Consider the following 11,351-nt stretch of genomic DNA (forward strand, 5'->3'; position numbering starts at 1 on the left):
GAGTGGAAGAAACAGTTATATTAAACACGAGATTTGAGAAGGAGAAGGAGAACGTGATGTTAAATTTTGAGTGTTTTTTTTTTGTTTACTGAAATATTCTCATATATTCATCGTTGGAAAAAAATACGAAGTTTATTAATCTGTTTAACAAGCCATACGAAAAACTTGAGAATATTTGAAAAATTCTTTTAGAGACAGAAGAGTGAGGCAAAGTGGGACGTCTCCAATCATCCATTTCTGGAGATCAGCAGACTTAAATTCAATCTTTTTTTTCTTTATTTCACAGCTCAAAAAAGGAGTCATGATTTGAAATAAAAGATGATTGAATTCCATTTTGCTGATCGCAAGTTATTGATGATTGAAGACGTTCCTTTTTGCCCCCCTCTTTCCTGCGTGGAGAGAAACATGACTATTTGCTCTATATTACTTTTTTCACCAGTTTTTCATGATAAATATGTAATAGGAGCTATGATTACCGAACAACTTGTGAATTGGGTTTGAAAATGATATCACGAATGTCATCAATCCAGTGTTCCATCCGTTAATATTAAGTACTAAGTTTATAATAGTTTGAAGAGTATATGACGTGCTATGAATTATTATTTTTGTTCCTGGTAGAACTTATCAAATATTATTGATAAGATTTTATGTTCATTATGTTGTTTGATTTAAGTAAGTCATATTTCGTGCTTTCACATTCGTAATTATTAAATAGCGAAAAGAGTAGAATATGCTCAGATATCACATTTGTATCCTCATTGTATTGGATGATATTAAAATATTCAAAGAATGTAAACCGTTGAAACTGAACTGATTTATTGGTATTCCAAAAATTTATTGAGGGTAATTCCAGATGAATTATTCATATATATATATTTGAAATATATTAAAACATATATATATACATATATATTTCTTATATGTATCATATATTCCAGCATATAAATCATGTATATAAGGTCATATATATGGTTGTATATGAATCTCATATATCACATATATTACTTCATATATTCTATATATTTTGACATACATTTCCCATATATAAACATGTAGAAATTATATTTGATGAATATATTTTTAACATATATTTTTTTCCATGGGGGACAGCTGCTTTCGTAAACTTTGGTCGAGAAGCAGAGCCCGCAGACTCACTCCGACGAAAGATAGAACGTGACGTGCAAGTCGAGGAGATACCTACAGCCTCATGGGACGAACGTATGAAACGTCATGACACCCTGAGGCTAGCGTTCAGACATGCGTTAGCCGAAGCTAATGATAAACAGGCACAAGCCTATAACGTGCACCGAAGAGCCGGTGAATACGAGGTCGGTGAACTGGTATTAGTTCGCAACCACGAACTGTCCAATGCTGCCAAGCATCGCTCAGCGTCATTGAATAAACAATTCAATGGACCCTTCATAGTCTCCAAGAAGCATTCCAGAAACTTCTACGAAGTTTCTGACTTAGCTGGTCGTAATCCAAAAGGCACCTCAATAGTGGACATGAAACCCTATAACGAAGCCGGGGACGACCTACCGACCGAAGAGTCGGAAGATGAGTTACTCCAGGAGATTTCGACTAGAGGTGTAAAAGTGTAGGTTTCGGGTCGAAACCTCTCCTAAGGAGGGAGGTGTGTAACGAGATTTTCTCGTTACTGTAAACTGTTTTGCCAACACGAAAATCCATGAGACAAGAATGGCTAGAGCGAGGGACAGAGAAGAGAGCGACATCTAACGCTAGCTAAAGAAGCTGAGCGAGAGATGAGAGTGACATCGAACGGCGGTTTAAGTGAACCACACGTGAGGTGAATAGACCAATCAAATAATGCCAAGAGGCGTGGTTTGGTTAAACCATGCTTCTGAACATTATAGAGAGGCTGTCGATACCCTGTCGCCTTATCTAGAAACTCGCCCAGCTGTGTTTGGAGGAAACGGGCTAACGTACTGGCGTTCCAACTGGGCGATTCTAGAGGCGCAATCGACTTAGACTAGGGACCAACGGCTAGGTGAGAGGATTAGTGCCGCCTCGATTGCAGTCGAGCTGATTGATGGTGGTGGGGTAACGGATGACCCACCGCCGCTGAGATGTTCAGACTAGGGGGAGAAGGCCCGAGTAGATTTCGAGACAGTCGGTGACAGGCACTGGAGTCGAGCGGATAAAAATCATCCGGTCCTCGACGACGGTCGTAAGTGGCATTCCGTTATGGATTATGGGGGTCCGCTGTGAGGACAAGATCCAGAGGAGCGAGAGAATCGGACGCTTCGGCGTCCCAAACAGAATGATCGGATTACTTTGAGGACGTGGGATGTTTTAATTCCATGTTCTCAGGGATTCATCACTTCGGACGAAAGAAGAGGTGTTCCCGTGGATCCGTGGGCCGGGAGTTAGGCCGACTCATGGAGGCCCGATCGCACGTGCCTCCACGATGAGTAATCGTGTTGTTGGCCAACGATGATAGTGCTTTTACCGAGCACTGAGGTTGAGTTGGGGTGGGCGCAGATGAGTGAGAACTAGTTTCCGGAGAAGAAAGAAATGCGTCAGAGGAATGGAAACATCCTCGGCGAAAGATACATGGAGGAATGGCTCCTGAAAGATACGCTTTATCGAGATCTCTCGGCTGAAAAGACGAAGATCGATCGAGTGAATTACTCCTAGTATGGTGGACCTCGCCCACTCTACCGTTTTACGCTGATGCTGGCTCGGTATTGTTAGTCCCGCCACGAGAAGTCCTCAGGGTAGACGAGTTACCCTCTGAGGCCGGTTTACCGTTGGATTTTCCGTGAAAATCCAGCTGGCGCCCGACATAATTTAGCGATAGAGGAAATACCAAAATAGTTTAGGATATTTGCTGGTGAAGCACCGGCGAAAATCCCTTACAAATTTATCCCAGTGCTGGCACGAGAATTTTTTCTGGTCCGTCAAAATCAATCCTTTTTGCCGTCCTAGCATAGTAATTTTTCTGATATTTCTTCTTCCTGTGGGTGCATGTTTGTTAAGGTTTTGATACGAATCATTCTGGTAAACGAGAAACCTACCTACCAAATTTCAAGTTAATATACCATTTTTTTTCCGAACAAAAGGTTTTGTAACGATAGATTTTGGAATGGCAACAAAACGAATTTCATTTCTTTTGTCGGTACTTCAAGTTATTTGCAACTTACGTGCGTGAAGGTTGGTTGAGGTGAATTGAATTTTTATTCACTTACTTTTGAACCCCTCGTTGAATTCCAAAATTTTCCTCCTTTCAGAATTTCCTCGATCATCGAAATCAAAAAATTCTGCTACTCCAGTACAGCTTGAGATGTCGACGCTTGATTCTGAACACTTCAAACTAATAATTCACTCAATTCTCCACACTTCTTCGCCTCAGCTGATCGGACCACTGAAATATAACTATATTGCAAGGTGTACTGCCGGGCTGATGCGTGAGAGGAACGATTTTGTGAGATAGCCTATTAAGGTGAGGCCACATGTCCTTTTCTATCCTTCTGCGCATGCGCTCTGAGGGCTGAACCACCTGACGGATCACCAACTAGAAGGTTCAGCCGTCTGGATACCCGCAGAGTTTGGCTTGGGTCTTTGTAATTCGCAATCGCGACGTAGATGTGGGAGCCACCAAGTGGTCTCTCCACTAACTACTCTTGGCGGGCAACCAATGAGATCACTGGATTCTCTTTGATCTCATTTGTTGAGCTCCATTATTGGTTCCCTCCGAGGGATCTCATTGGTTGCCCCCCAAGATTAGTTAGTTTAGGGACCACTTGGTGGCTCCCACATCTACGTTGCGATCGCGAATAATCGTCCAACAGTTAGCACGCATAGAAAAATAAATTATGAGAGAGGAACGGTGAAAAAAATAAATCCGGATAATTCAGGACATAATTCAAACATTTTTCCCCAATCATATCGAAGTTATTTGCGTCTTCCCATCCTGTACTAGAGACATTGCATGGGTGTTGTGAACCGCATGAGATCAAGATTATAAAAACAATTACTGCTGATTATATAAAACTGCGATTGAGAAGTTACGCTAAAACCCAAACACTAGAAGTATTAAGCTTGAGAGCGACCCTTTGAGAGAAGTTAACCACACCAATTCTATTTTATAACGTTTAAATGTTTATGGATTGCTAAAAAATAATCATTCACATGGAATGAATTGTGCATTTATCTAGGAAGTGATTAATTCTAGAAAAAATATCATAAGATCTTTTTTGTGGCTGTATACAATTCTGAAAAAAACATTCTTTTGACATTTCCTCTCAGAATTCCTCTTTAAAAAGATAAAGCAGCATTTAATGGGATGGAGGAATTGCGTTGTAACACTTAACCAGCGCATTACTCGTCTTGACATACTCTAAATATGTAGCCCTACTCCACTGAGCGGTTGCCAATACTTCTTGAACGGATGGTACGACAAGGACAGGTGGCCTCACGAATTTCTTTCTCTCGCAAAAGTGGCTTGCGATGGTACCGAATGGCCGGATTGGTCAAAATAATATCATGTTTCGAGCGCGGAATGTTTCGAATGAATACGTCATCCATCCAATGATTTCGTTCCGTTGAATCAACTCAACCGTTTTCGATCTCGAATTGAATTGAATTGCACTACATAATAAAGCGCGGGGTAAAATGGACTAGCGGAGTAAAATGGACGACGGGGTGAAATGGGATGGTGGGGTAAAATGTACAGTGGTGTGACCTACAATATTTTATGCCCCAAGAACCGAAAACGGTGATATAACCAAGCGAAGCGAGGTTACACAGAGAAAAAAAGTGGATTAGCTTTAGAAACTGGTTTTTAGATTTTATAGACTTCTGTTCTTAAGCTTTGTCCTTAGTGGCATCATAAAAACTAACCAAGTGTATTACGTTTTCACAACCAAAAAAATAGAGTCGGCAAGTTTTTCAAAAAAAATTTCGAAAATTCATGAGGAGATGGAAGGGGATGCATTGAGAATGCACAACCAAAAAAATTGACTCGGTGAGTTTTTCAAAAATATCTCCGAAAATAAGGCAGATAGCAAATTTTTATTGAAAAATTAGGGGGAGGGGAGCTGTATTGAATTATCGATGCATAACACACACCCCGCTCCCCTCCTAATTTTTCAATAAAAACTCGCTATCCCTCTTAGTTTCCGAGATATTTTTGGATAACTCGCCGACTCAATTTTTTTTTGGCTGTGATTTCTCAATCCAGATTTGCGTCCTCAACGTTTTCCAAATTCCCGTAAATCAGACCAAAAAGTTTGCTTCTAGAAGTTAGGCTCTTATGAATTATTTAAAATATGGAGATTCACTAGCACCTGAAAGGATGTTTACACGACCTGTCAGTGTAACTTCCCACAATTTTCCCAAATTATCTGTAATTATGTGTAGTTTGAAAAAATTGTTTTAAAAAATGAGGATCAGATGACTCAGAATCATCCAAAACCTAAAGACGGTACTATTGCCTCAGAAACTTTTTATATGACCTTTTTGCCCAAATTTCTAAATTTTTTCCAAATCCACTGTAAAAAATTCAAAAAAATTCTATCCGAATTCCTCGCACTTTTTAAATTAAATAATCATGATTTTAAAATATTAAATTATAGTATAAGACATACTGAACGGGTTAAGAATAATTAGAGGACACGTAGCATATTTAACTCAATCTTACAATGTATATTTTAACCTATTATGCGAAGACAAGAAGTGAAGGATATAAACAGTGATCTCCATCATCTGTGCTTATAAGAATTACACGTTAAATACGAGTATTCAACAGCCTCTCTGAACGCGAAAATTCTCAAATCGAAAAACGTTGAATTAATCAGTTTGTAAACCCAACCCAATACAATAATCTTTATGAGCTGGACTACATAGACTTTTTGTTAAAATATCTGCTGTCATCTCTCCTGTTGATAAATAATCGATTTCAATGTCTTTCCTCTGATAAACCTCATATATAAAATGATGTTTGATTGGAATATGTTATATTTTAGAATGGAGCACAAGATTTTCAACGAGTTTTCGAGCCCCTTGATTATCACACATTAATAATGTTGGTTTATCGCACTTGAATATCCTCAATTGATTAAGAAATTGTCTCAAATATACCACTTCTTTAGCTGCCTCAGTCATGGCCATATATTTAGCCTCATTGCTAGATAATGCTACAGTCTTTTGCTTCCTATGTAGACTCCCAAGCAACTGCTGCCCCAGCCAAATAACAAACCTACCCAGTTCTAAATCTACGACTCTCAAGATCTCCACCCCAGTCAGAATCCACAAAACCACGTAGAGGTTCCCCACTACCTACAAACTTCAACCCATGATCAACTGTACCCTTGAGATACCTTAATACTCATTTAGCTGAATTCAAGTGACCGATACGTGGATTTCTATTGAAACTACTCAAAACACTAATAGAATACATAATATCTGGCTTTGTTGATACTGCCGCATACATCAATGATCTGATCAACGACTGATATTCTGTGCGATCTTCTTCTCGAGTTTTATCTTCAGCAATCAACTTGACTTTCGGTTTCAACGGGGTAGCTGATGAGTGTGCTTCCTCTAAGCCAAATCTTTTGACTATATCCTTGACGTGCTTCTTCTGACTCATGAACACGGCCTTGGTGATTGGGTCTTGTTGGAATTCAATACTCAAACAGTATTGTCGGATTCCGGCTCGGAAGAAAGATAGTGGTTTTGACTGGATGAAGTCATCATTGCTCTGCCGGACTTTTTAGGAGATCGAAACTGGGTATTCACCAGGTGATGGTGTAGTACCCGAAAAAGGTGATAGTCAGAAGGCGCAAAGTTTGGACAATACGCCGCATGTGGGAGAATTTCCCAACGTGGAGATAACTTTCAGGGTTTCTTTTGCCGTGTATGGCCGCGCGTTGTCCTGCAGTAAAATCACTTACCTCGTACCACTACCAGTAAAAGGTCTCTTTTCCTCAATAGCATCACTCAATTTCACCAGTTGGTCCTGATTATGCTTAGCAGTGACGGTTTCCCCCTGTTCGAGTATCTCATAATACATTCCACCTTAAAATACACAACAACATTTTTTTCCCGTGAATGTTCCGTTTTGCAGTGCTCGTTGACGGCTCCCCCAGATAAATCCACGAGTTTAGCCTCTTAGAATTGTCGTAAAATATCCACTTTTCATCCCCAGTCACAATTTTATGTAAAAAGTCTTTTTATTTGAATCTGATCAGTAGGCACATTGCAATTTCACAGCGTCGACTTTTGTTTTCTGAGATAAGATAATGGGGCACCCAACGACCTTCGTTATGTATCCTCCTAATTCTTTTTAGACGCACCGAAATAGCTGGTTGAGTCACTCCAAGAGTATCAGCAAGCTCCTGTTGTGTTTGACAGGGATTTTCATTGAGTAAGTTGTCCAATTCGTCGTCCTCAACTTTTTTTGGTTGCCCAGGACGTTCCTCATCCTGGAGATCAAAATTTCCATTCCAAAATTTTTTAAACCGATTTTTACATGTGTCATAAGATTCAGCACTCCCTCCCAAGGCTGAAAGAATCATTTCTTGTGCTTCTGCGGCAGTTTTTCCACGTTGGAAGGTGAAAAGAAGGCAGTGCCTCATGTGCTGCTTGTCGAACGACATTTTTATTCACTATATTTTTTTTTGAGGTTGTGTTAATCAAATCGCAATCGGACTTGAATGGTTTGATAGTTCACAGATGGCGCTTCAGAACGCCGTTTATTGCGGAGAATTTTTTTAATTCAAATGAGTGTTCCAATCAATTTAATCTAGGGGGCGAGAATTAATTTATGTACCTAATAAACTCCAGCTCTATTGCTTTAATCCACTCTGTGGAGTAAGGACAGTTCAACGCTTCTTCCACTGACTCCTCGACGTCATCACATACCAACTGTACCATTTCCGGAGTCACCGGCACCATATTGAATATCTTCCTCAGTCTGCCTGCCATTCCAGTGCGCCTCAGAGCTGGTCGTCCTTGTCCTCTCTTCAAAATATACCTCAATGGTGTAACTTCATTTGAATGAATTTCTTCACCTTTCCTGTTTACTGACTCATGAGCTTCCTGCTCATCTCATCCTGCTCATCCTGATCAGCTTGCTGCTTATTGCCATTGAGTAGATCAATGCTAATTCCATTTTCAATTTGATCCTCACCGTGTACATCAGGAAATACTCCCATTTTATTCAAAAATACAACATTTCTGCTCTTAGTTACCTTCCTGGACTCAGGACTCCATAAACGATAGACCGTAGACTCCGAACAGTATCCAGCAAATAATATTTCTTCTGATCTTACCTCAAATTTCCACCATTTGCATTTTTATTCAGTACATAACCTTTGCAACCAACGACTTGCAGATGACTCACATTCGGTTGATTTCCAATCCAAAACTCGTATGGTGTTCTTCCATTCAAAAAACTCGTTGGACATCTGTTTCTTATATGCGAAGCCGTGTTGATGGCCTCAGCCCAGAATCGAGTTGGCATTCCTACTTGAATTAACATACAATTAGCCATTTCCACTAAATTTATATTCATTCTTTCTACCACTCCATTTTGCTGTGGTGTATAAGCTACAGTTTTCTCTCTTTTAATACCACACTCAGCCAATACTACATCAAAATCTTTTCCACAGTATTCCAGACCATTATCAGTACGAAGAATCTTCATTTTCCTCTCAGTCTGTCTTTCAACCGTTGCTTTATATCTCATGAAAGCATCCTTTACTTCATCTTTACTTGTTAAGAAATATACTTCGACCCATCTTGAAGCCCCATCAATAAAAATCGCAAAATATTTAGCACCATTGAGTGAAGTACCTCGCATGGGGCCATAAACATCAGAGGGAATCACATCTAATAATTTCAAATCTCTCTTCTCAGACATTTTTGGTATACGTATTGCTGTTTGCTTGCCTTGAATGCAAACTTCACAGTTATCCTTCATCTCCAATGTTTCAATAATTTGCAGAGCTTTAACCATTCCTTTTGATGTCAATAACTTCAAATCTCCAAGATTTAGATGATCATAACGTCGATGCTCGTCATCAATAGTACCTTTCTCCTGTTGAACATACGCAGCTGTTTCAAACTTAGGCTTCACCTAATATGATTCTCCTTGACGTCTGGCTATAAAAATCACATCATTTTCCTGATTTATAATAATTGCTCCATCACCAGTAGTTAATACATTTTTACTACTGGCTGTGACTTTAGGGATCGAAAATAAATTTGTTTTGAGTCCTGGCACGTATAAAGTATTTTCTAACCTAAAAAGAATACATTATCGATCTTTCTCAACATTCAACAAAACAGTAACTCTACCTTTTACTTCTGTAGAATTATCATCTGCCAGTTTTACCTTCTGACCTCTCAACAACTCCTAACTCTCGAATTTCCTAGCGTCATAACACATATGACTCATTGCACCACTGTCCAGACACCAATTATCTTGCTGCAAAACATTAGATGTCAAAGCTATCTCTGACATATCATGTAACATACCAGCCACCCTCAGCTCATTTTGAACATCATCGACGGTAGAATCGTACTTCTCACCCTGTTCACTCGACTGCTACACAATGTTAACTTTCAGCTCATTCATCATCTTCTTAATACAACGAGCTATTAGATGTCCAGGTTTATACAAGTTTATACAATAATAACATATAAAACCATTCGATCCAAACCCCTGATTTTTTGAATGACCTGCAGCACTATTTTTATTATCATTCAATACTCTTTTGTCCACAGTACCTGTTGATTCTGCTTCCTGATGAACATAACTTCTGCCTTTGTTACCAAACACACGTTGCCCAAAACGTCCTCGACTAGAAAAACTCCTACCTCATCCTAACTTCTGCTGATATTTCACCTGGAGGGCCTCTTGATCCTCTTTCTTGTTGACTCCAGTCCTGTTAACCGAATTCGCTTCGTTCAGAATTTAAGTTTTCAATATTTCTGACTTCGGCAACTCATCTCTCGAATGTATTGCAACCTTAAAATTGTCGTAACTTGGAGGCAAACATTCTAACATTGCAACTGCAATAATATCATCATCAACGGTAACATCCAGTTCCTTTAACTGATCAGCCTTATCAAATAATCCATTTAAATGATCTATCACATCAGTCCTTTCCTCCATCTTTGTAAATAAAAGTTCTGATAACAACTTTGCCTTTTTCGCTGGACCTCCTGACATGTACTCCTCCAATTTCAACCAAGCCTCTCTCGACGTTCTACATGGCTTCATATACTTCATGACACTTCGTTCCATCACCAAAATCATACCTGACCTTGCCTTCTTATCTTTCACAGTCCATGCCTCTACCAGCCACATCTGCCTCACCAGGCTCCGGTATTGTGCCATCAATATATCACAATAAATCTTTTTTAATCAAAATTACTTCCATTTGCATACGCCACGTATCATAATTATCCTTACCAAGAGCCTCTATATGCACACATAAACCAGTCGCCATCTCGTTATTTGACGTTACTGATATATCACGTCTGTCCTTAAACTCTTCCAAACGGTTCTCTTCCAGATCTCCAGACTCTTCAGATACTGAACTATCGTCCTGAATAAAGATACGCGACAGCGTATCGGCCAAGTTGACGTTTTACCGGGGTGACGTCATAGGCCGATGCTGTTGCGTACAATATACATGACACAACTAGTCCCCGAATGGTTTTCATTTTTTTTCTCGTCACACGAGAATTTATCGCGAAATCCGTCCTTAGTTATATAAGTTCACTATGAGCTTTCTAAAGATATTTTTACTTTCTCGATAAATCAATAATAAATAATAAAAATATCCGCCATAGCAACCATCATAATGTAATATTTCGCGATTTTATTTTTTCTTAGCGTTAGATTTGTTCCCCCCTCTACTGGGTTCCCACTTTGTCGTAGTGAGGGGGCTCGGTCGCGGGCAGTGGAGGTCTTAAGGACTACCGCTGCCCGCGGTCGTTAAGAGGAGTCCACCCAATCCATGTGTGTGAGCGGCGTAAGCCATGGCCTCGGCCATACCGTGCCTAAGGATGCGTGGCACAGGGGGAGCTGTGTCGCTAACGGTGCCTCTCAGAAACCTGGGCGACCTCTGAGAGTAGTCTTGGGTGTAACCCACCCGAGGCAAGCCAAGCCCTGGGCAATCGCGGCAATGCACCAGGTGAAAACGCTTAACCGCGGTACTCGTGGGACTAAAATGGAAACCAATTTAAAAAATCTTAATATTGAAAAAGCAACTTCGGGTGGGGCCAGCGATGGCGAACACACGAAGTCTGACAAGGCTGACCAGTCTGGTACCGATGTGAATCGGGTCAGACTGAGTGGAGCCGAGAGAAGACGT

Source organism: Diachasma alloeum, unplaced genomic scaffold, assembly GCF_001412515.2.
Source record: "Diachasma alloeum isolate Michigan unplaced genomic scaffold, Dall2.0 Dall_scaffold_00703, whole genome shotgun sequence".
In the NCBI taxonomy this organism is placed as follows: Eukaryota; Metazoa; Arthropoda; class Insecta; order Hymenoptera; family Braconidae; genus Diachasma; species Diachasma alloeum.